Genomic DNA, 25,892 nt, shown 5'->3' on the forward strand with positions numbered 1-25,892 from the left:
TAGATAAATACGGCCTATACTTCTTCGTGAGGTTTTTGTTCACCGATGGGCTTGCCTCAGGTGCCTCCCAGTTTGCTGTTACCCTTTTTGCAGGGCAATATGAAAAGGCAGTACCAGATCCTTCTGTTGCCCTTTATCAAGGATATCGGTCAGGTCATCTTGCTCGTATTGGGGAGCTGGCCTGCCCTATTCTAGAAACTTTATTACCCTAGACAAGAGATGTCTGTATGGGGCATCTGCATGTTATGCCGGGCCCGGTTTACCAAATTCAAGCTCTAGTGAAGTGTCAATCCCACTAGCTGACTGAAGATTTTCATATAAATCTTTTAGCCTGGACTCCTCCGAGATCAGGGCTTCTGGGACATTTGGGGTGCCATACGCCAAACCAAAAGGAGGGGTATCTTGGTCTGAAGGTTAATGTTCTTCATACATTGAAGACAAAGATTTGAAGAAATCACTCCTTAATAAGGGTTTAAATGATTTCACTACCTCCGTACAAAGTTTAGAAGGCAAAGGCGTTGCTGGCTTTGACACAAATGTTACTGATGGTTTCGACCCTGATAGTGTTGATGGTTTCAACCCTGATGGCGTTGATGACTTCAACACTAGAGGCTTCGATGCCTTTGAAGACCTTAGCGAAGTCCTTGAGTGGCTCAATCTCCGACTCCATAAGAGTCTTCAGCGATTCTTTGTCGCTTCAAAACCTCAAAGGTTCGTGTGGGGTTTCTGGCCTGCGTCCCGGGCTTGAGGGCGTGCAGGATTATTGCTTATTCCTTTCCTTGTCGGTCTTTAACATCATGACAGAAGCATGACTTTTGGCCTTTTCTTATGAGGGGGGTTGGAGCCTCTTTCTCGAAAAAGTTTATAATTTCCTGTCTGAATACTTTCCATTCAGCAGGAATAGACGATTTGGTCGGGCAAGAAATTGTTCTCTCAGGAGAGGAATCTAAAGAGGAGGTGGAAGTTGACCTATAGCATCTTTTTTCTATCTTCTTGAAAAAGGATGAAGAATGGTGTGACCCAATTCTGGATCGAGAATGCTTTTTTGATTTTTTTCCTTCAAGGAAAGCCGCCTCTCGACTCGTCGGACATGCATTTCTTTGACAGTCGTTGAGGGGGGATTTAGTTTGAGGCCTACCCGCTGTCAATTTCCCTTTTTGCTCTTTCAACACCTTACCAGTCGCTGCTTGACAGGATCGACAGTTTGTCGTGGCATGCTGCACGCCACTACACAACAGACACATTCGGTGAGGGTCAGTGAGCAACATCTTGGTGCCACAATCATGGCATTTTAGTAACCAGTCTTTGGGGTTGATGGTGTCGATGACGAAGCCATGGAGAGTGTTGCAGTTCTTAGGATTGGAACTGAAGCATGCCGTAATTAACTATGTAGGTACGTAGGTAACTAGGACACTGACTCCCTGACCCTCAACAACCTCTACATTACCATCCAAGCCTGGATGGCAGACAACGGCCTATGCCTAAACTCTGACAAGACGGAGCTCCTCCTGGTAGGTTCCCCCGACTCGCTAAAAAATCTAGATGCCCAATTCAGTCACTTCACCATTGACTCCATTAAAATTCCAGTCTCAGATTCTGTCAAAACTCTGGGAGTCTACCTGGATTCCAGCCTATCCATGGATAGACAAGTCAACGCAATAGCCACCACAGCTGCTTATCATGCCAAACTTATCAACGCAGTCAGACCCTTTCTCTCCAAAGAGAACTGCACCAACATAGCCAGAGCCATCACCGGCTCTAGGCTAGACTACTGCAACATACTCTTTCTAGGAACCTCCAATAAAGATTACAAGTCATACAAAACAATGCTCTCCGGGCAGCCCAAGGCATTGCTAAAAGAGAACACATTTCGGAGGCCAGAAAACTAGCCCACTGGCTCCCAATAAAGGAAAGTATCGTATTCAAAGCCCTGACACTGACACACAAGTGCATTCACCTCACTGCTCCGGCCTACCTCTCACAAAGGATCCACCCTGTCTCCACTACCAGGCCAGTCAGATCATCGTACACCAACATGCTCTCTGTGCCACTAGTTAAAAGAGTCAGAGCGGGCAGATCCAGCTTCCCTTATCTTGCGCCCACTCACTGGAATGCCTTACCTCCCACTATCCGAGGTGAGGCCTCCCTCACCACCTTCCGCAAAACTCTGAAAACTACCCTCTTCACATAAGGTCCGTCACATCAGAATGAATATTTATCATATAAGTTGTAATATATGACCAAATGCAATATCTGTAACAACAGTATGATGTTTTGTAGTATTCATAATGTGTCAACAATCGCTATCTTGCCTGTACCCTGTAACTAAGTTATTGCAAGTAACAGCGCCTTGATGCCCCTGGGCTGCTTGCACGCTATATAAATATAAATAAATAAATAATTCTTCAAGGCGTTAGCTATCGCAAAAAAACAGAATTGAGGCTAACTGGCGTTGCGCGTGCTATATGCATCAGGGATGACGTTGACATCGGGGCAGAGGTCCTCAAGGGACATTAAGTCAACCGCAATGACGCACAGCAACCTCTACCGAAATATTTTGCAGAATTTGCTGAAGCTGGAGATGAATATATCAAAAGATGAGGAATACATGGAAGGACACAATCAATTTGAAATATTCTCGATTGATACGAGGCGGGGGAGATCAACCAGCCCGGGATTGATGTTGCACATACAATGAATGCTGTTTTCTTAACACAAGTGAGAGCTGGTTCTGAAAGTTTGAGAAGTGATACTTATATTGATTCAACCACGAGCAAATGTATTATGGCGACAGCAGGGTCCCTAAAAATCATCATATCTCTGACACTAGACGCAGCCTACATTGGCTATCGGTTACTCAAAGAATCACCCTCAAATCATTGTCACTTACACATAAATGCATTGTCAACCCGGCACCGAAATATTTGTCCGATAGATTCACACGAAACACTGATCGTCCTCTTGGAGCAGCCCAAGCTCATTGTCTACTTCTAGATTCTGACTGCAGAAAGCAGGGGGTTGTAGTTTCCCGGTGCTCGCCACAAGGTTGTGGAATTCGCTACCTAACCCACTCAGATCAGAATCTTCATTCCACTCCTTCAGAAGCCAAGTTAAACCAGTAGAGTCAACTAGAGACACTGATCTCAACAACTCATGCTGCCACCATGATGTATGCTCTGCTTTTAGGGTGGACGCCCTTTGTAAATAGCTTCTGTTGTATCTACTGTTTGTAAATGGACTTTAAAAATGCTATGTATATGATTGATTGTAAATTGCTGTAACTGTAACCTTCAAGAAATGCGACCAAATGCCTCCGGGCTAGGCACGCTATAGAAATAAATAAAATACAAAATACAAATACAGGGTTGGTCAACGTTTGAAGCAATATAATTCCTCATTATTTACGAGCACATTTCTTGGTTAGTGTTACTTTGGCAAGGGGGTTTATGCTACATGAAGAGACTTCAGATGATGGAAGTGACAGATACATATTTGATTGGATTCTTAGGAGATATTGGGTTGCAGTGAACAAATCTACCCAGGCTTACCGATGGATGCTAACAGAGCAGTTACCTTTTATTTAGTGAGGTCAGTTATAGAGATGAAACCACGAGTGGATATGTTTCAGTGCTCTACTGTATGAAATGCGTCGATACTTGGGTATGGGATAATTACCAGGTTACTCACTGTAGTGACCACCTTAGTCCTAGTCCATAGTCCCCTTTCCTCCATACTTATGGGACATCTCTCCGTCCTGTGGGACGGGACCGGAGCACTTTTGTAAAAAGCATCCAAATTGTTTTCAAAAATGTGTCCCTCCTCTCTTTCCTGCGCGGGGCCCGGCACGCGGCCATAACCCCCGCCCACCTTGGCTCCGCCCCGCGCATCGCCCATCAGTCCTTTTCTATCGCAGGGTCCAAGACCCATTAGCAATAACAGAGGAACCTTATTAGAGGGGACGGCGGGTGGGCGTAAGGAGGAAAGGGGCCTATGGACTAGGAGTAAGGTGGTCACTACGGTGAGTAACCTGGTAATACTCCTACGTCCCGTCCCCTTTCCTCCATACTTATGGGAGATTCCCAAGCACTCCTTACAGGAACTAGGGTGGATGGAAATACCTCTTACTGACACAGGTTCTTCAGAACAGCCTAGCCGAACTGAGCGTCAGCCCTAGAGCTCATATCGAGGCAGTAATGCTTACAGAAAGCAGATGGGGAGGCCCAAGTAGCCGCCCTAGCGATGGACTCCCAGGGAACATACTTCTGAAAAGCAACCGCAGCTGCCTTGCCTCGCACCTGATGTGCATGGATACCCTTAGGAAGTTTCAGCTTTTGGACAGTGAAAGATTCTGTGATACAGGCAGCAATCCATCTGGAAATGGATTCCTTAGACGCTGGCCTGCCCTGAGGTTTACCGAAGGTCACAAACAGTTGGGAAGAGCTCCGAAGCTCGGCAGTCCTTTCCAGGTAGAACTTAAGAGCTCTTTGGACAGCCAGGCAGTGTAGAACCCTTTCCGCCTCCGAGGCAGGGTTCGGAAAAAAGACTGGAAGGGAAATCGACTGATTCAGATGGAATTCGGTCACTACCTTTGGTAGGGAAGCTGGATTCGTCCGAAGGACTACCTTGTCCTTGTGAAAGACCAAGAAAGGATGCTCTACCGACAATGCCTGTAGCTCACTCACTCTCCTCGCTGACGTAACGGCGACCAGAAAGGACACTTTCCAGGACACGTACTTGAGGTCAACCGTAGCCATTGGCTCGAAAGGTTTATGGCACAGTGCCGTCAGGACTACGTTTAGGGCCCAGGGTGGGTGCAGACTACGAACCGGAGGGTAGATGCGTGTCAAACCAGCAAAATGTCTCTTCACCACCGGGTTAGTTAACGAATAAGAACACCGATTTGTAGAGAGGTAGGCGGAAATCGCCGAAAGATAAGTCCTGCAGGACAAGACATGAACCCCTGACGCTGCTAGGGAGGAGACAAAGGACAGCACCGTGTCAATCGTCGCCACCCTCGGGTCCAATTCTTTCTCCAAACACCAATGACAGAACCTGAGCCATTTACTCTTGTATTGAGATCTGGTTGAGGGTTTCCTGGCTGCTGTGATAATGCGCATGTTATCCGCAGACAAACCCAAATGCTCTAGAGCCGTGAACTCCGGCACCATGCCGCCAAGTTGAGCGATTGTGGGGAGGGGTGCCACATCTGCTGTTCCCCTTGGTGAAGAAGATCGGGAGTTACTGGTAACCTGATTGGCGGACACACCGACAGGTGTTGAAGTTCTGAGAACCAAAACCTGGCCGGCCACCACGGAGCTATCAGTAGAAGAGAACAGTTGACAGAGCTCTTCAACTTCCAAATTGCTCAATGAACCAGAGGAAGAGGCGTGAAGGCGTAAGCTCTCATGTTGTGCCATGGGATCTCGAGTGCGTCCCCCACAGAGGAGGCTCCCAGCCCCACTCTGGAGGCGTACCGAGGAAGCTTCTTGTTTACCGCCGTGGCGAAGAGGTCCACCTCCGGTGTGCCCCAACGCGAAAAAATCCATGAGAGGATCTCCGCCTTCAACTCCCACTCGTAGCTGACCACTGTCCGCCGGCTGAGGGCATCCACGGTGACATTCAGCCGGCCCGGGATGTGCACTGCAAGCAGCCAGACCCCATGGAGCACGGCCCACTTCCAAATCTGGATGGACAGATCCAAGAGAGGGGGAGACTTTGTTCCCCCTTGCTTGTTTATGTAGTACAATGACACCGCATTGTCCGTTCTTATGCGGACCACCTTGTTGACAATGAGAGGTCTGAACGCCTTGACCGCCAGAAAAATCGCCAGAAGCTCCAATTGATTTATGTGCAGGAGCTTGTCCTGAGGTGACCAGAGGTTCGAGACCTGAAGAAGATCTAACGTCGCGCCCCACCCGAAAAGGGAGGAGTCTGTCGTGATCGTCACCATGGGGGATGGGTCCTGGAACCCCACGCCCATTGACAGGTTGCTGAGAGATGACCACCAGTCCAGGTCCACTCTCATGGAATCCGGAATCATGATCCGTTTGGAATCCGGGTCCACAGCCTGACGCCAGGAACTACGAAGAGCCATATGGGTCCGTCTCATTTTGAGACGAGCAGGAGAAGAGCCAGTACACACGAGGCCATGAGGCCCAGAAGCCTCTGGAACCACCAGGCCGACATGCTCTCCGATTGCGTAAACATCTGACACGTGGCCAACAGATCCACCATTCTGTCTCCAGTCAGATACACTCGGCAGTCTATCGTGTTCCAACGAAAACCCAGGAAAATCAGGTCCTGTGAGACCGTCATGGAGGATTTCCGCCAGTTCACCGACAGCCCAAGATGGAACAGGAGCTGAAGGAGAGACTGGAGGTTGCCCGCTGCTGTCAACGGACAAGGGCTGCATAGGAGCCAGTCGTCCAAATAGGGATACACATGGATACCCTGGAGACGAAGATAGGCCGCGATCACCGACATCTTCGTGAAGACACGTGGCGCCAAACTGAGGCCAAAAGGAAGCACCCGAAACTGGAAGTGCTCCTCTCCCAAAGAGAAACGGGGGTATCTCCTGTGTGGGTTCCAAATCAGGATATGCATGTACGCATCCTGAAGATCCACCACGCTGAGCTAGTCGCCCGCCTGCAACGAGGAGCGAATCTGGCCGGGCGTGATCATCTTGAATTTCTCTTGGGGTAGGGAAAGATTGAACTGGGAAAGGTCTAGGATGGTGCGCAGGCCAGCCTGGTTGGGTTTGGGCACCGTAAACAGCCGGGAGCAGAAGCCCTCCCCTCGCTCCCCAAGGGGAACAGGTTCCACAGCTCTGAGGAGCAGCAGTTTCTGAACCTCGGCCTTGAGGGAGGGTGAGCCCGACAGCTGAAAAGGAGGGTTGGGGGTGGGGTAGGGGGTAAAGGTAAGCGGAAGCCCGCTCGAGCGACTGACAAGACCCATCTGTCTTCTGTGATGGCTTGCCACGCCTCCCAATGAGACGCAATGCGTCCTCCCACCAGGGTCTCGTGCGAGCGCGGAAAACCCTCATTTTGCAGGTTTATCGGTGCAGTGGCACCTGAACCTGATGAGGAGGCTGAGGAGCGGGAGAAATACCGCGTACGCCGTTGCCTACGGCGGTTATTCCCTGCAGGGGTATCCACTCTGCGATTTTTGTGGTCGAGGAAGCCCCAAAAACCAGAGGAAGGTCGACCTTGCGACAACGGCCTTTGAGCCTTGAAGGGAGCTTTGACCAGAACAGACAATGATTTGGCCGTCTGAGTGCTGTCTTTGGTTTTGGTGAGTTCTACATCAGTAGAAGAGTGAAAAAGCTCCTTACCATCAAATGGAAGGTCCAGAACCTTGTGCTGCACCTCCTTCGAGAAATTAGTGGCATGTAGCCATGCTTGCCGCGAGGTATCAACCCCAAGCATCAGACCCCGAGCCGAGGTGTCTACGTGATGAGCCGCAGCCTCCAGGAGATCCTGGGCTAAGACCCTGGCATCGGAAAGGCCTTCTCTGAAATCCTCCAGCTTCTCGACCGGAATGTGCTCCTCAAACTCCGACAGAACTCTCCACATCCGCATGTTAGCTCCCGCCAAAATCAATTCTGCTTTGGCCTGCCTGAGCTGCAAGGCCGAATTGGTAAAGATTTTCCTCCCTAGGGAGTCCAGGAGCTTGTCCTCCTTTCCCAAGACCCGAGTAGCCGTCGCGGAGGAGGATGCTGCAGGTCTAGATTGCAACGTGGCTGCAGCCACCACTGTGGAGGAGGGAGGCGGACAAGATGACAAGGCCACTTCTTCCGAGGAATGTAGCCTGTACCTCGCGTCAATCTTTTTATTGACAAAAAGTCCCGAGTGTGGCTTTTCCCAAACTCTTCGGACCTCGGCCAGAACGTCCTACTGCAAGAACAGGCCGGTACGCTCCAAAGGAGACAAGGTAAACGCCCCAGAAAGCACGCCCTCCTGTGGAGCAGGTGCCTCGGGCACCGGAACATCTAAGAAGCTCATCATGTCCAGTACCCGGTCATGGAAAGCTCTGGTAGAGTGGGGTAGGTCCTCGTTGTCCTGATCGCTTTGAGGGTCCTCTGACAGGTCAGGATCCTGCTGAACTGTGTCAGGCACTGCTTTGTCCACTGGGGACAATGGTAACACAGGCGGAAGCGCAGGGGGAGGCACCACAGGCAAGGGAGTCGCCGGCGGAACCACCGTCGGAGCGGGTGGACATATCTCTTTGAAAAGCCCTTTGAAATATTCCTCATGGGGTCGGTGCGCATAAGCGCTTGAAATTTACCGAAAAAAAGCGTCCTCAGGAGATTGTTTTCGGAACCTGAGGAGGCCTCTCATGAGGTGGACAAATCCAGGGACGTAACGGGGAAGGGTGCCACACCGGCCCCTCCGCCGACGTATCCACATAAATCAAGGGAGCTGCCCCCGCGGGCAACGAAACATTGTGCGGAAGCATTCCAATCATAAAGCGGCTGGTAAGGATGCGCATAAAGGACCTTGGGTTCACCCGAAGGACCGAACCCTACACCAGGGGCCGATGGCGTAGTTGTGGGGGTAGTACCTAAAATGGCCGCCGTGGTTGTGGCGGGAACGGCCGCCATTTTGTCCTCATCTGAGTGGAACTGCGGCACGTGAGGAAGTGAGGCAGGGGTCCCCGTCGATGGATCAGGGGTCTTAATTTTAGCCTTACCATAAGGAACCTCGGCATAGCCGGTACTATGAGGCCTGGAATGTTTCTGCGACATACCAACCGCCAACTGAGCCTTCGAAGGAAGAGCCTCGGCACTGCCGGTAAAAGAAGAAACTTTCTTCTTTGCCCCCTCAACAGATCTGGTGTCACCACAAGAGCGGGAACGGTAGAAGCCTTATCAGCACGGGCCTCGAACATCCGTTCGGTAACCTCAAGCCCAGCCAAGACCTCGGGGCGTACCCCGGTTTTGTTTTTGAGGGAAGCCGAAAGAGCTGCCTCAGAGCAAGCTCCGGTACCCCACGACTCAGTAGAACTGGGTCTACAAACAGCCCCCACAGGAGGGAACTCGGAGCGTACTCCGGTGTTCACAGGCCCCTTACGGAGACCCTCGGAGAAAACTCCAGTAGAATTATTAGGCCCGACAGGCACCTCAGGGCGAACCCCGGTAACAGAGCGGTCAACACCCCTCCCGGCTCGAGAGGAACCTGGGAAGGTATCCCCCGGCCGGGGTGCTCTGAAAATTAAAGAACGTACCGGGCGCTTTTTCTTCTCGTCGATGAACGCCTGAAAATGCGAAGGAGGAGTCCGTCTGAACACCTCCTCCCACCGCTCCAACCGACGTTGAAGTGCCCGGACGGAAAGGGAGTCACAGTAAAAACAGGAGTCCCAACGGTATTCCGGACCCAAACACTCTAAACAAAGAGGATGGGGATCCGCCCTCGTGAAACGACGGTGACACGATGAACAGTCCGGAAAATCTAGTTTAAAAGACATAGACAGACTAGTAAACGAACACTAGCGAGAGCCAGAGAGGGAAAAAGGGAAGAAAATCTTCCGAGGATGCAACTGCATCTGGCCCCGATCGTGTGGAGAAAAGGACTGATGGGCGATGCGCGGGGCGGAGCCAAGGTGGGCGGGGTTATGGCCGCGTGCCGGGCCCTGCACAGGAAAGAGAGGGACACATTTTTGAAAAAAATGTGGATGCTTTTTACAAAAGTGCTCCGGTCCCGTCCCACAGGACGGAGAGATGTCCCAAAAGTATGGAGGAAAGGGGACGGGATGTAGGAGTATTCCCCTGAAGAGGAGACTGGGCCCCGAAATGCGTTTGGTGAAGACATCTGTATCCTTACATTAGGTGTTCAATAGGTGTTAGAAAGTTGTTTTCTACAAATGGTTAATTAAGTGAACTTCATGTTTTTTTGTCAGCACCACTCAAATTACCTTGGGTTGTAATAGGTGTGAGTGTCAAAACTTTGGCATTTCATAACATTGGTTGAGCATTCTTCCCTTTTTAATTAATGTGCAATAAGTCAAATCTTTTTTTTTTTTTGGGTGATAGTATTTGATCATTACTGTAACTATATTATTTTTGAGAGGAACATTTGTTTTTTTATGTTATGCTTGTACAATAATACAATAAGCACAATTGCTATTAGATCTTTTTTGGACCAGTAGAGGTAATCCGTAGAGGGTTGATTTTCTGTGCACGGCACCAGACAGAGAACCCCTTCCATTTATGTCCATAGCACCTAAGAGTCAAGGAAGCCCTGGCCTTGGCAAGTACCTCCTTGCAGTCTGCTGGGATGTCGTAGCCTCTGAACTCTAGTGCTGCAGGAGCCAGGCCTGCAGGTTCAGAGATCCTGGGTCGTGATGCAGGATCACGCCTCCTTCCCTGGTGAGAAGATCCGCATCCATTGGTAGCTTGACTGGAGGGGACGCTGACATGTCCAGAAGGTCCGGGAACCATATCTGCCTCAGCCACACCAGTGCTACGAGGATCATCCTGCCCCGGGACCGTCTGAGTTGACTGATGAGTCGCACGAGCAACGGCAATGGTGGGACCGCATAGAGGAACAGGCCGTCCCAGGGAAAGGAGAATGCATCCCCCATGCTCCCCAGCTGGGGAAACCTGCTGGGGAACCTCCGGCACTTGGTGTTCGTCGCTGTCGCGAACAGATCGATCTGGGGATTGCCCCATCATCGGAATAGGAGATCTACTTGATCTTGCCGAAGCTCCCATTCGTGGCAAGAGTGCAGCTCCCTGCTGAGTGAATCGGCGACAGTGTTCTTTACTCCTGCCAGGTGAACGGGTACCAGGAACATCCCCTGGGTAACGGCCCAGTGCCACAGATCCTGTGATTCGTTGGAGAGCTGGGGGATCTGGTGCCCCCCTGATTCCAGATGTAGAACATTGTGGTGGTGTTGTCGGTGAAGACCCTTACCACTTTGCCCTTGAGGGACGGACAGAAGGAGCCGAGGGTCCAGAACAAGGCCCGAAGCTCAAGGACGTTGATGTGCAGTGACCTCTCCTCCGTGAGCCAAAGGCCTCTTGCGTGGAGATCTCCGGTGTGCGTGCCCCATCCCTCCAGGGAGGTGTCCGTCGTCACCGTCTCCTGATGCGCTGGGGTCTGGAAGTCCATGCCCGCCACGAGATGCGTGCGGGTGCCTCACCACTGGATCGCTTGACGGAAAGTCCCGTTGAGGGAGATCTTGTCTTCGAAGCTCCCCGCCACTTGTATCCACCGGGTGTGGAGGAACTCCTGCAGCGGCCACATCCGCAACCTGCAGAGTCGCACGAGGTAGATGCATGACGACATCATGCCGAGCAGGGACTTGATGGACCTCACCCTGGCTACTTCCATGGTGAACAGCCGTTGTACTTTGCCGAGGAGGGCCTTTATCCTCTCCTCCGAGGTTGAAGCCAGCCGCGCCACCGTGTTGAGCCTGGCACCCAGGAACAGGGCGTCCTGCAATGGCACCAAGCAGGACTTCGTAAAGTTTATCGAGAACCCCAGTTCCGTGAGCAGGCGGACGGTCCTCGCTGTGTGGTCGACAGCGAGTTCCATTGACTTTGCCCGGATGAGCAAAACGTCCAGATAGAGGTAGACGTGGATCCCCTGCAGGCGCAGCCGCGCCACCACCGGTGCCAGGCACTTGGTGAAGACCCTTGGTGCCGACTTCAAACCGAAGGGCAGTGCCTTGAACTGATAGTACTGCTCCTGGACCACGAAGCGTAGAAACTTTCCATTTCATTTGTGTATGGGGATGTGGAAGTATGCATCCTCCAGGTCCAGCGACGACAGGAAGTCCCCTTCTTCCAGCTGTCCCAGCACGTGCTGAAGGGTGACCATCTGTAATTTTTGGGATTTTATGTATTAGTTGAGGTGGCGGAGGTCCAGGATAGGCCGCCAGCCGCCGGTCTTCTTTCGGGCAAGGAAGTACCGCGAGTATACTCCGGAGCCTCTTCAGGTTGAGTTCTATCGTGCCCTTTGCCAGCGTCGCTCGTACCTCCAGAAGTAGTTGTGGGATGTGCTCTTCTTCCCTGGCCACCGGTGGAAAGTCTGGGCACTTCCTTTGGAACTCCAGAGTGTGCCCGTGGGCCAGGGCATCCAGCACCCAACGCTCGGTGGAGATGGATTCCCACACGCTGATGAATTTCTGGGGTGCTCGGGTGGTGGCCAGGGGTACTCGGGTGGGGGCCTTGCCACCTTGGGCCCCTTTGCGATGGCGACGATGTCCACCGGCCTTGTTGCGGCCTCTGTAGGCTTCCCATGATGAAGAGCGGGCCGCCTGGCGGTACGACAAAGAGCAACCACCGAATCCTTTGGAGGCACCTTGGGACTTGCCTCTGGAGATCCGAAAGGACGGCCGTCGCTGATGTAGCGTGCCAACGGCACAGGCCGTCTCGGTGTCTGCCCTGATGGCCTGCAGTGACTCATCCACTGCCTTGCCGAACAGGTTGTTCCCGTCGAAGGGCACGTCCAGTACCCTGGTCTGTACATCCTGACGGAAGTCGGTGGCCCTGAGCCAACCATGCCGGCGAAGGCAAGCAATGTTGCCCATCTGGCGAAAACTGGTGTTGGCGATGTTCGTGGCTACCGTGATGGCGTGGTCCGACGCCACCTCGCCCTCTTGCAGGATTTGAAGGGCTTGCGCCTTCTTGTCGTCTGTAAGGAAGTCCAAGAGGCGAGCGATTTTGAACCACAGCTCCCTATCGTAGCCGACCACGATAGCGAGAGCGCTGGCTGCCTTAATGGTCGTCGCTACCAATGAGATGACCCGACGTCCCATGGCGTCTAGCTTCTTCCCCTCGCCGTCCAGCGGAGAAGTGGAAGACGATGCTGTCACCCCTGCTGATTTCTTCTTGGCCGCTGCAGGGACCACTGAGTCCAGGGACGGCTGTGCCCTGAGGCACATGGGAGCGGAGTCTGGGACCCGGTACTACTTCTAGTACCGGTCTCTCTTCGCAGGGGCCGTGGACGGGTTCTTCAGAAGGGACAGCCCTTCGTCCCAGATGTCGTCCAACAGCAGGACTGAGAGGACGTTCTTCCTCTTGGCCCCTCGTCATTGATAAAGGAACCCCTCCTTCTTCTGTTCTTCGGGGCATAGCTGGAAAAGCTCTGATGTCCTGGCGATCATGGCGTGAAAGGAGGCCATTTCGTCAGGAGGGGAAGCCCGAGGAGGGGGCGATGGGAGATCAGTTCCGTCGTTGCCACCGTCGTCCGTCCCCGTCGCCACTGTCTCCGTCTCATCCCGTGGTGATGGGGATGGAGGTGATGGAAGGGCGGGGGAGTGGACTCGCCTCCGCTTGGCTGGAGGACTCCGACGGTCCAGGTGCCGCTTGTCCTTATCTCTGAGCACAAGGTGTGCAATGCCAGCAAAATTACATCTGACCTGTCCGTCGGCGGTGGCATTGTTTGCGATGGGAGCGTCGGCAGAGGCGTGGTGTCCGGTTCCTCGTTGATTTGACGTTCATCGGCTCCACCCTCGCTCTCCACATCCGCCTCATCGGGATCCTTCCCGTAGGCCCTGACCTTGACGAACCTCTTGTCGAGGACTGCCTTGAGGCTAGACAGCTTGTCCTCGGAGGAGGTGACTGAGTCTGTTAGGTCTATCGCACCCCCAGCCCCTCCTTCTCGGCCCAGGGTTTCACTGGGGTCTTTTCGATAGGCTGGAAAGACGATTCCCTCCGGGATGGCAGGGTAACTATAGGGCTGGAGGAAGTCTCCATTGGGGTCGCCTCCGCAGGCTCCGCCAGGGCCTTAGCCGGGTGGATCTGGGCCTTCATAACCTTAGGTGCGCCTGAGGCCTTCACCGTGGGGGGAGGGTCACCGCTTCGCTCCCCCTTGGCTTTCTCCGTCGGGGCCGACCGGGGCTTCTCCCGAAGCTTACCCGGGTTGTCAGACTTCCTCTTCGAGCCGGAGCGTTGGCTCGTGGTTGATGGCATTGGTGATGCTGTGCCCGGCCTGGCAGTCGAGGAGCCCGAACCAACGGTGCCCGCGGACTCGCTGTGCTTTGCCTTTTGTCGGGCCCACCTGTTGCCAGAGCGCCCTCAAAGGTCTTAGAAGACCGCTCAGACATCTTCTCACCTACTGCTGGACTCTTCGCCTCCAGCCAGTTAGCGAGTCGTGTACGACGGTCCTTCATGGTCCGGACGGACATGTTCCTGCAGAATGCACAGTCCTCCTCCACGTGCGACTTGTCGGAGTGCAGGCAGCAGAGGCACCGGGAGTGCTCATCCTCCTTGAAGACGTTCTGTAGTCCACATCCTGGGCAGATCCTAAACAGCTTGGATCCAACAGGCGTCGAGTCTCCTTTGTCTTGGGCCATGTCTGTCAGGTTTCGTGGGATTTGGATGAATGTGGTGGAATGAGGATATGATTAACATAAAGTATGGTTTGGGCCTTAACTTTCTGTGCAGAGTGTGGAGAGCTTCCCAAGTCAAAATGGAGAATTCCAAAAGGATCAGTGATTGGTCAGAAGTAAAAGAAAGGCATTGTTGGAACATTCTAAACCGCCTTTCATTGTCAGAAGCCCAGCTGGAAGGTCTTATGTTTGAAGCTCTTAAGATTTAGAAAACTTTAGTTAGGCCCTTGTGCCTAAAATTAGTTATTTGGACCAGGAAAGTGTTGGAGAATTAAGAAGAAACTTAGAAAAATGTTCCGGTGAAAGAAAGAAGCAAGCTAAGTGAGTTCATTATCTTTTATGGAATTTTATGATTTTCAAGCAGGAGTTAAATATCAAAACCATTAATTAACTTGTTCCTGTTTTTCTTAGTTTTTGTTTAAATAGTAGTTCATTTCGTTCTTTCAAGAATTTATTTTTTAACTTCTAGAACTGTATTTAAATTTATTGAACTGCGTCACATTTTTTGCACCTGGCAAGTTGGAGTGTGGAGGTCTGTTTATCATTTTAGCGTTGTGTGTTTTTTCGGCCGTATAAAAGATTATTGAGTATTGTACCTTTTGACGGTAACAGTGCTTTTCTTAGCGTCGGACTAGCGTTAGAAAACTTACACTGTCTGCGCAAGTGACAGTGTGGTAGCCACGCGACTCCGAGGCGTTATGTTTAATTTACTAACATTCTAACCTGGCGCGTGATCATCACTGGGCTGCCTCTTCAAGGATTAGTGTCTGGAACTGAGGAATTTCTTCTTTCATGTTTGAACAATTCATATTAAGAAGAGTGGAATACTATTCCTTTACGCATGCGCCCATGCCAGTTTCATTTTTTAACTCAATTCCTTGTTCATGTGCACTTCCATTTTAGAAGGAGTAAACAACATCTTCACGCATGCGCATATTCTGGTTCAAGGAACGCTTCTTTTATGAGCGATCTTCTTTGCAAGCAAAAGATCCAATTAATTAACACTTTTATGCTTTCAGGAAACAAACAATTTTAAATTGAATAGCTAGAGTGTCATTCTTGGAATTTGTGTTGAAGCTAGAAACCAATACAAACTACATGTATAATATTTCCAGCGGGTTGTTTTGGGTAAAAGGCAGTTGAACTGCTTGAAGATAAACTCATTCAACTGAGAGAAATTAGCAGTTTTTCTAAACCGAATTGAAGAAATTAGTAAGAGCATCTGAGACTCTATTTTTATGTTTTCTTCAGTAGAATTCACACACGTCCTCTACGTTATTCACAGAGGATAATCAGGTATGGTGGCGTGTTTATTTACTTAAATTTATAAAGAGAAGTCAGAGCCAAGGAATTCAAAGGTTAGTGACTAAAGTGAATTTGTTGTTATTTTCACCAACAGGTTGACAGATAAAGAAGCTGAGCAAAACCTGAAGTTTATTATTTTGTCCCATTTTCCCCCTTTCCCTTGGGGGTGCTCTCAACTGAACTGTTTGATACCAGTTAAGAGGTTAGCATCCAAAGGGGACTGCGGGGGTTCAGCAGCTTCCGGGGACAACATCAGATTTGAGAAAGCCTGACAGTATGAAAGGCCATAAAAAATAGTCCTCCTAAGCTGTCATGAACCCCGAGTTCTCAATGGAAGCGTTAAGTGTTTTAGTGAGGGAATTACAGGAGGAATTAAAGGTGGCATATCAAGAGAATAAAAAATTAGGACAACGAGTAGATGAGTTATGTGAAAAGGTGGCACAGACGCAGGGAATTGGGAGAGAAGAATTTCCCCCGGAATTGGTAAGGGCTGGTGAGGAGAGAGGTGTGGGTAGAGGTGATGGGGCAGAGGGAGGTTTTAGGGCATTAGTTATGCCAGTACCTTTGGCAGCTCCAGAGCGTTACTATGGAGATTCAAGTAAATATCAGACATTTGTAACCCAATGTGAGTTGCACTTTCTTAGTAGGCCCGAACTATTTCCTTCTGATGCTTCCAGAGTTACTTTTATGATGTCTTATTTATCTGGGGAGGCTTCTACTTGGGCAGGTTTATTGGTCAGGCAGAAGAGTTTATCTTTAAAAAATGTTTCTCTTTTTATGGAAGAATTTAAGAAAATATTTGATAAAAGACAAATGTCCTTAGAAGTTGATGGGGAATTATTAGATTTGCGTCAAGGAAACAGAGACTTGGTCACATATATCACCCAGTTTAGGTCTTTGGTATTAGAATCCCAGTGGCCAGCAGAGAAGAGGTCTTCTCTTTTTTATAGAGGCCTCAAGGAGGAATTGAAGGATGCCTTGTCCAGTGTAGTCCAACGCCCTTCTTCTTGTGAGGAATTGATTGATTTAGTAGTTCAGTTGGACTATCGTATAAGTGAAAGGAAAGCAGAAAGGCGTCGTTGTACTCAGGGGGAGGTAAGGTCAGTCATTAGAGGAGATCGTTCAAGGCTTGAGGTGGGTAGTAAAGAAGTGAAACCAAGGTTAAATGATCAACAAATTAGAATAAAAGGTCCTTTATCAAAGGAGGAAAAGACTAGGAGGCGTGAGAATAATTTGTGTTTATATTGTGGTAGGGGCGGTCATTTTTTAGGAAATTGTCCCTTTACACCCAAAAAATTTTCATCAGCCGGAGGAAAAGGACAGCAGGTTGCAAATACAGTTCAGTCAGTGGTTCCACACATAACTGTAAATGTATCCTTGTATTTGAAGGAGGAAAGGAAAGGGTATGGACAGGTAGTGATTGATTCAGGAGCCACCGGGAACTTTATGGATTGGGGAGTAGCTAAGGCATTGGGAATACCACTTGTGAGGAAGGAAGTTGTGGAACAGGTTTGGGCTGTAGATGGAACTTCTCTTTCATCAGGTCCTATAACTCATGAAACTGGTGTCTTGGTTATGGAATTACTTGGAGGTCATAGAGAAGAAATCTCATTTGATTTAATTGATACACCAATTTTGAAAATAATTTTAGGCATGCCATGGCTAACCTTGCATAATCCTCAAATTGATTGGAGTAGGCGAGTGGTAGAATTACAGTCTAGTTTCTGTTTAGAAAATTGCCTTTTGAAAGGTAATCCTGGGAGGGAAGAAACACAAGGTTTGGTTTCCTTTTTTCTGACTGATGCAGGTATTACAGGACATAATATAGGAGCGGTGTTAGGACATCTTCCGGAGTGTTATCAAGGGTACAAGGAGGTTTTTGATGAAAAGGAGGCAGGAGAATTACCTCCACATAGGAGTTTTGACTGTAAAATTGATTTGGAGCCCGGGGCGGTTTTACCAAGTAGTCGAGTGTATGCATTAACTGAAAAGGAGAATGATTATCTTAAAGAGTACCTTGCAGAAAATTTGGCTAAGGGTTTTATTCGTCATTCTCAATCTCCAGCCGCATCTCCATTATTTTTTGTAACAAAACCAGATGGGTCTCTCAGAACATGCATTGATTATAGAGCTGTGAATAGGATTACAATCAAAAACAAGTATCCTCTCCCTCTAATTTCGGAAATCTTGAATCAGGTCCAGGGAGCCACAATTTTTTCCAAACTAGATTTACGTGGTGCCTATCATCTGGTGAGAGTCCAGGAGGGTGATGAGTGGAAAACAGCATTCAAAACCCGATTTGGGCTTTATGAGTACTTGGTGATGCCTTTCGGTTTATGCAATGCACCAGCTGCCTTTCAATTCTTTATGGATGAAATTTTAAGACATTTTTTAGATATATTCGTAGTAGTATATATTGATGATATTTTGATTTATTCTCAGGATTTAGAGTCTCATAAAATTCATGTGGGAAAGGTTCTACAAAGACTCAGAGAGAATCATTTGTTTGCTAAATTAGAAAAATCCCAGTTTCATACTAATTCTGTGGAATTTTTAGGATACATTGTTTCTCCCAAGGGATTGGAGATGAATCCGAACAAAGTTCAAGCCATCACGGATTGGCCAGCACCAACGAAAGTAAAAGAAATTCAAAGCTTTTTAGGTTTTGCAAATTTTTACAGAAGATTTATTGAAGGATTTTCTCGGTTGATTACTCGCATAACAAAACTCTTAAAGAAAGGTGCCAAATTTGTGTGGTCGACAGAGGCAGAGGAGGCATTTCAAGAATTAAAGAAAAGGTTCAGTTCGGCCCCTATTTTAATTCATCCAGATCCATCTCAGCCTTTTTATGTAGAAGCGGATGCATCGAATCTTGCCATGGGGGCTGTTCTTTCTCAGAGACATCGAGAGACAGGACAACTTTATCCAGTGGCTTACTATTCTAAAAAATTTTCTATGGCAGAACAAAATTATACGATCTCAGATCGAGAATTATTGGCAATCAAGTTTGCTTTTGACGAGTGGAGGCATTTTTTAAAAGGAGCAAGACATACAGTGACTGTGTTAACAGACCATAGAAATCTGCTTTTTTTGAAATCAGCCAAGACTCTCACACCAAGGCAGTTAAGATGGTCATTGTTCTTTGCTGATTATGATTTTGTAGTGACATTTAAGCCAGGTAGGCTTAATGGAAAGGCTGATGCTTTATCACGTCAATTTCCTGGAAGTGAGATGGAATCAGAAAAGGAGATGATATCCATTATCGATCCATGCTGTTTTATTTCTGCCGGAATACAGAAAATTGAGGATGTTGAGGAAGAAGTTGGAAAGTCCATGTCAATTGCACAAATGGAGGAATGGGTTCGAAAGGATCCGGTTCGAAAAATTGAGAAAGGATTGCCGTTTTTTGAAAATAAACTTTACTTACCTATTTTGGAATTGAGAGAGAGAGTAATAAGAGACTGTCATGAATCTATGCTGTCCGGACACCCAGGTTTTAGAAAGACGTTAGAATTGGTCAGGAGGAGCTTCTGGTGGGAAAAAATGCGTCAGGACATCTTAAATTTTGTAAAAACCTGTGCTATTTGCGCTCAAATGAAGAATCAAACCGGAAAACCAGTCGGGTTGTTGGAGCCGTTGCCTATTCCACCTCGTCCTTGGCATACAATCTCCCTGGACTTCATTACAGATCTTCCTTGTGACAAGGGTTGTACATCTATTCTAGTTGTGGTGGACCTCTTGTCAAAAGAGGCTCACTTTGTTCCAATGGAGGGAGAGGTTACTGCAGACCGTTTGGCCAAAGTCTTTTTGCGAGAAATAGTTAGACTGCATGGTCTTCCTAATCAAATTATCTCAGATAGAGGTCCTCAATTTATTTCTAGATTTTGGAGGGTTTTTTGTAAGGATTTGGGTGTGGAAGTCAGTTTATCATCAGGTTATCATCCCGAGACCAATGGACAAGTAGAAAGGGTAAATCAAGAACTGGAGAAGTATTTGAGGTGTTATCTACAGGCAGGGGAAGAATGGGTGGATTTGATTTGGCTTGCCGAATTTGCTTATAATAATTGTGCTAAAGATTCAACTAACATGTCTCCGTTTTACCTTGGAAGAGGTTTTCACCCACGGTTTTTAAGTTTTGAAATTACTGAAGAGTCAGAGAATCCTGGAGTTGAGGTTCGATTAAAAACTATGAGAAAGAATTTGGAAAGAGCAAAAAGGGTACTTTTCGATAGTAAACAGAAGTACAAAAGATTTGCAGATCAAAAAAGGAGGTTGGGTCCTAAATATGAGGTTGGTGACTTGGTTTGGCTTTCGACGAGACATTTGAGAATTAAGGGCAAAAACAAATTTACTCCACGTTTTGTAGGTCCATTTAAAGTAGAAAAGGTGATCAATCCAGTGTCAGTACGGTTAAAACTACCTACTTCCTTGAAAATACATCCCACCTTTCACATTAGTCTATTAAAACCTGTGATTCAGGGGACTAGAGTTGTACATCCACCTTCACCAGTTCAGTTAGAGAATTCATCTGAAGAGTTTGTAGTGAAAAGAATTGTAGATTCCAGGAGGTTAAGAGGGAAACTACAATATTTAATAGACTGGGAAGGTTTCGGACCCGAGGAACGTACATGGGAGGATGAGGTGAATGTGCATGCACCACAATTAGTCGCAAAATTTCATAGAAAGTATCCTTCTAAAGTTGGCCCTGGGACAGGGCATTAAGGGGGGGGTACTGTCAGGTTTCGTGGGATTTGGATGAATGTGGTGGAATGAGGATATGATTAACATAAAGTATGGTTTGGGCCTTAACTTTCTGTGCAGAGTGTGGAGAGCTTCCCAAGTCAAAATGGAGAATTCCAAAAGGATCAGTGATTGGTCAGAAGTAAAAGAAAGGCATTGTTGGAACATTCTAAACCGCCTTTCATTGTCAGAAGCCCAGCTGGAAGGTCTTATGTTTGAAGCTCTTAAGATTTAGAAAACTTTAGTTAGGCCCTTGTGCCTAAAATTAGTTATTTGGACCAGGAAAGTGTTGGAGAATTAAGAAGAAACTTAGAAAAACGTTCCGGTGAAAGAAAGAAGCAAGCTAAGTGAATTCATTATCTTTTATGGAATTTTATGATTTTCAAGCAGGAGTTAAATATCAAAACCATTAATTAACTTGTTCCTGTTTTTCTTAGTTTTTGTTTAAATAGTAGTTCATTTCGTTCTTTCAAGAATTTATTTTTTAACTTCTAGAACTGTATTTAAATTTATTGAACTGCGTCACATTTTTTGCACCTGGCAAGTTGGAGTGTGGAGGTCTGTTTATCATTTTAGCGTCGTGTGTTTTTTCGGCCGTATAAAAGATTATTGAGTATTGTACCTTTTGACGGTAACAGTGCTTTTCTTAGCGTCGGACTAGCGTTAGAAATCTTACACTGTCTGCGCAAGTGACAGTGTGGTAGCCACGCGACTCCGAGGCGTTATGTTTAATTTACTAACATTCTAACCTGGCGGGTGATCATCACTGGGCTGCCTCTTCAAGGATTAGTGTCCGGAACTGAGGAATTTCTTCTTTCATGTTTGAACAATTCATATTAAGAAGAGTGGAATACTATTCCTTTACGCATGCGCCCATGCCAGTTTCATTTTTTAACTCAATTCCTTGTTCATGTGCGCTTCCATTTTAGAAGGAGTAAACAATATCTTCACGCATGCGCATATTCTGGTTCAAGGAACGCTTCTTTTATGAGCGATCTTTTTTGCAAGCAAAAGATCCAATTAATGAACACTTTAATACATTCAGGAAACAAACAATTTTAAATTGAATAGCTAGAGTGTCATTCTTTGAATTTGTGTTGAAGCTAGAAACCAATACAAACTACATGTATAATATTTCCAGCGGGTTGTTTTGGGTAAAAGGTAGTTGAACTGCTTGAAGATAAACTCATTCAACTGAGAGAGATTAGCAGTTTTTCTAAACCGAATTGAAGAAATTAGTAAGAGCATCTGAGACTCTATTTTTATGTTTTCTTCAGTAGAATTCACACACGTCCTCTACGTTATTCACAGAGGATAATCAGGTATGGTGGCGTGTTTATTTACTTAAATTTATAAAGATAAGTCAGAGCCAAGGAATTCAAAGGTTAGTGACTAAAGTGAATTTGTTGTTATTTTCACCAACAGGTTGACAGATAAAGAAGCTGAGCAAAACCTGAAGTTTATTATTTTGTCCCATTTTCCCCCTTTCCCTTGGGGGTGCTCTCAACTGAACTGTTTGATACCAGTTAAGAGGTTAGCATCCAAAGGGGACTGCGGGGGTTCAGCAGCTTCCGGGGACAACATCAGATTTGAGAAAGCCTGACAATGTCCACGCGGGGTAGGCCTCAAAGATCTTCCGGAATCCTCCAAGAAGTGTAATTTGACGAAATTCCGCCCTTGAGACTCGATTTGACTGAAAAAATAAGAGTAAACTCTTTGAAAAAACACGATACGCAGTAAAAGCTCGAGAGATAAGCACAAGGACTCCCAACACTTGAACATGTGGTACAAATCTGAAGATGGCTGCCAGAGGAGGGGCGTAGGTAGAGGGCATTCATTGGCTGCGGACAGTATGACCCAGAGACCAGTGATTGGCTATTAGTCGAAAGACAGTTCAGAAACGAAACTGAAACTGATGTTTTCTTTACCGAGGATTCCCAGCCTGACGACGGGGACTATTCATGAGCATGTGAATCCATGCCGGAGAAAAGATCACTCAAAACATGCCAATTCTTTGCAACTTTTCCAAACATGTCTCCATGTATATGCAATAAAGCGCAACAATATGAACAACCCTAAAAAGTGCAAATGCTTCAACGTGCAAAACAAACAGCTATGTCTCATAATTTTCATGGGGGACATGATAACATAGCCAGATTGTTTCAAAAACACCAAGGGTTAATTACTATGTTCAGACAAAATAATCATGTAACACACATGAAATGTTGCATTCATCTGGCTTAACAATTTCTGCACCACAACATCCACTTCATAATGTGGAGGCACATGTTAACTCTATTAGGACAAGTATGTCCCCATTTAGATGAAATCTTAAGACAAACAGTGTTTTAAAAAATAAGTCGACATTTTGTGTTTTGGACCTTACAAAGGAATCCACTCATCCACAGCGTCTCCCTGACAAATTCTGGGGGGGATTCACCAGACCGCAACTATCATTAAAATATAGGAATGAATCATATGCACTCCTTGTACTGGAGACCTTCAACCCAAAAAGAATCTTATTAGATGCTGCATAGATCTATCAGGCTTGAGTTGTATGTTGAGGTCATGACTTAGTTGATCTAGTTCTTTGCTCTCAAAGTGGGATGCTTTTTCCTTTTTTCTTTAACGCATCCAACCTGAGGGGATATTGCATACAGTCCTCCATTATTCTATTTGTTGGTACATGCACTTCTTTTACCTTCAAGGCAGGCCGCTTGTTACCAGCGTGTCTCAAATCCTCCTATTATATTTTCCTTTGTTTTTCTGTCTATCAAGCTCTGCCGGCGTTCCAGAACGTTTTTGCTAAAGAATCTTTTATGGAGTTATGCTAGAGTTGGGAGAGGGGTTGATGACCAGGTGAAGCCGGGTATCTAAGAAATGTATGGACTGTGATGCACATATATGACAAAAACGGCAGGGTGACCTACTTAATTTTTGTGTTTGATATGTGTTCCCCTGCTAGCGAGTAGGTGTCCAGTCAGTGGATAAAATTAGGGGTAACCCATTGTTAGATTTTGTGAGAATACTCATGCCAAGGAATTTTGCTATGCACCATTAGATATTTTATGTAAAGCTTCCAGGTGAAGCAAACAATTATGACTTAGATTAGAGCATGAGTAATACACATTGGTACATTTCGAGCAAGTCAGAAACACTGAAAATACAAGCACCATTAAGAATCAGATCTCTGAGATAATAAACTTCTGCCAGTCTGTAAATGAGTGTGATCATTTAAAAATGTGAAATGTTTTATTTAAGTTGACAGACTACTATACCATATCAAGATTATGTTTAGAACGCCTTATTTTTCAGTACAATTCAAATACTAATCTGTCGCTTAAAAAGTTAATGCCAAAACAGTAATTACCGCAATAGAACGTACATAGTGATGAAAAAACTTGAGACAGTTAAGATAAACTAGTTTAATGCAACAAAACCCATGGAATTCGGCTGGTGGGGAAAAGTGCCAGCCACCTTAACATGGAGACCACCTCCATCCCCTGAATGAACAGCGGGGGATGGCGGCTCAGATTTAAGATTGTCATCACTACCCACATCCACTGAATTCACACTCCCTAGCACCAACACCGAGCATACACTGGTGCCTACCTTGATGATAAAAGCATACACAGCCAACGTGGAAGGATATCGTAAAATGCCTGAGACTTGTTAGAGCAGCACCTCTAGGTGTTGAACAAACGACAAATCAAGCCAAGTGTACCCTCACTAAGTCATTGGTACAACACTTGTTCAACCTTCTTGGATTGATACAAACTCAAGTCACCAAGCATATAAAAGATTGCAGTGTTAAAAATAAAAAGACTTAAAATCCTTTTTAAGCCCGACAGGATTCTAATCTCTCCTCCACCCAAACCAGTTTCTTGACAGATATTCTGTCGAATAACCAGCCAAACCAGTTGAGATGGCATGAAGCTTCTGTAAAGGCCTTTCAAAACCTGAAGAGTTCATGGTATCATCAGTCAGGACTAATAAACACTGGATTTCATTCAGCCATTCTCTCTTAATACTGATACAATAAGGGTCATTCTGGGTACCGTTCTCGAGAAGAGAAGAGAAAAGAAAAGAGAGAAGAGAGAAGAGAGAAGAGAGAAGAGAGAAGAGAGAAGAGAGAAGAGAGAAGAGAGAAGAGAGAAGAGAGAAGAGAGAAGAGAGAAGAGAGAAGAGAGAAGAGAGTCCTTTTCATCAAGTCAAAGCTGTTTCTATACAAAACCCATTAATCTGAGCAAGTACGTTTGGCCATGAATTAGGCAGTTGTGTCCCTTCACTATTACTGGGGAGTACTCTTCATTCTTGTTACTGATCAATAAACAGTTTTCTGGTTATTTAGGAACAAAGACACCAATGCCTGCATTTCAAGAGGACTCCATGCTCTCCAATCTTTAAACATTTCCATCTTTCAACAGAGTGGAAGAACATTCTGAATGCAGATTTTCTACCTTGCCTCACTACTCAGTTTGAGTCTCAAGAAATACGGAGGATTAGGAGGAGTCCTGACTGAGTTGCCATGCAAGTGTGTGAGAAGAAACCATAGAGAACCAGTAAGGCAGTACGGCTATGGAGCATGTGAGCAGCAGCAAGGACAAGGCAAGCATCTCACCAAGATAGAAAGAGAATGGTATGCCCCTGAGGGGTAAACAGTGAAAAGCAGAGGAGGACCGGAACCTGTTTGGCCCATGCAAGTCGCAAGAGGTTTTCTGAATGGCAGGTATGGAAGTGAGCAGACTGCAAGGAGAGACAGCATTTAGGAGGAACCAACACTACAGAGAAAGTCCTCATAAATTCTTTAAAATCTGACTAGACCTGCAGGGTGAGTTACTTCGTTTACCCACTCTACGAGAAATGCACTCGCCCCATCATAAGGGGTGACAAAATATTTAACAGTGCTTTCTGTAAAGTATGCAAGAAGCACACTTCATATGTGGTGCAACACTGCAATTCTTGCACAGTGAATTGTTTTTTTGGCATTGCTGCAAACACAGTTTGTTTTCAGTAAATATCGAATAACAAAAGTTTCAAATTACTCCATACTCGCCATCAAGGTCGAGTGCCATGCAAATATTAGTCGCCCTTCAAAATATCTCCTCACCAATGTGAGTGGGTTAGTAGATTTTCCAAGTCCCGAGAGAGGTTTGCAGAGATCCGCCATTGTGGGAAAGGAAAAACATAATGTTGAAACTTAGGAGTAGAAACATTACACCCCAAGAATTGAAGTCCAAGGTCCCACCTACACTTCATAAACAGACGAAGAAAACAAACATTTAAGAATAAACTGCAGCTAAACCATCAGACAGAAATCAGAGTGCCAGACACCTTGACAAACCTTTCTAAAAACAAAGCTCTATTTCATAGAGAAGACCACTGTATTATATAGGAAGTGCCAAAGACATCAAAAAGACAAGTCACAATTTGCCTGGGAAAACAGCCTTGATTTCTGATAAATGCATATCATAAGTATTGAAAACATTTGGTCAGGTTGAGATCACAACAAG

General features: G+C 46.8%; 1 protein-coding gene across 1 annotated transcript in view; it reads right to left on the reverse strand.

The window, feature by feature from the left end:
* QSOX2 (quiescin sulfhydryl oxidase 2) overlaps positions 1-25,892 on the reverse strand; it is a 578,728-nt gene that overhangs the window by 301,889 nt on the left and 250,947 nt on the right. The window lies entirely within an intron of this gene.

Source organism: Ambystoma mexicanum, chromosome 8 (assembly GCF_040938575.1).
Source record: "Ambystoma mexicanum isolate Mex_15411 chromosome 8, UKY_AmexF1_1, whole genome shotgun sequence".
Classification (NCBI taxonomy): Eukaryota; Metazoa; Chordata; class Amphibia; order Caudata; family Ambystomatidae; genus Ambystoma; species Ambystoma mexicanum.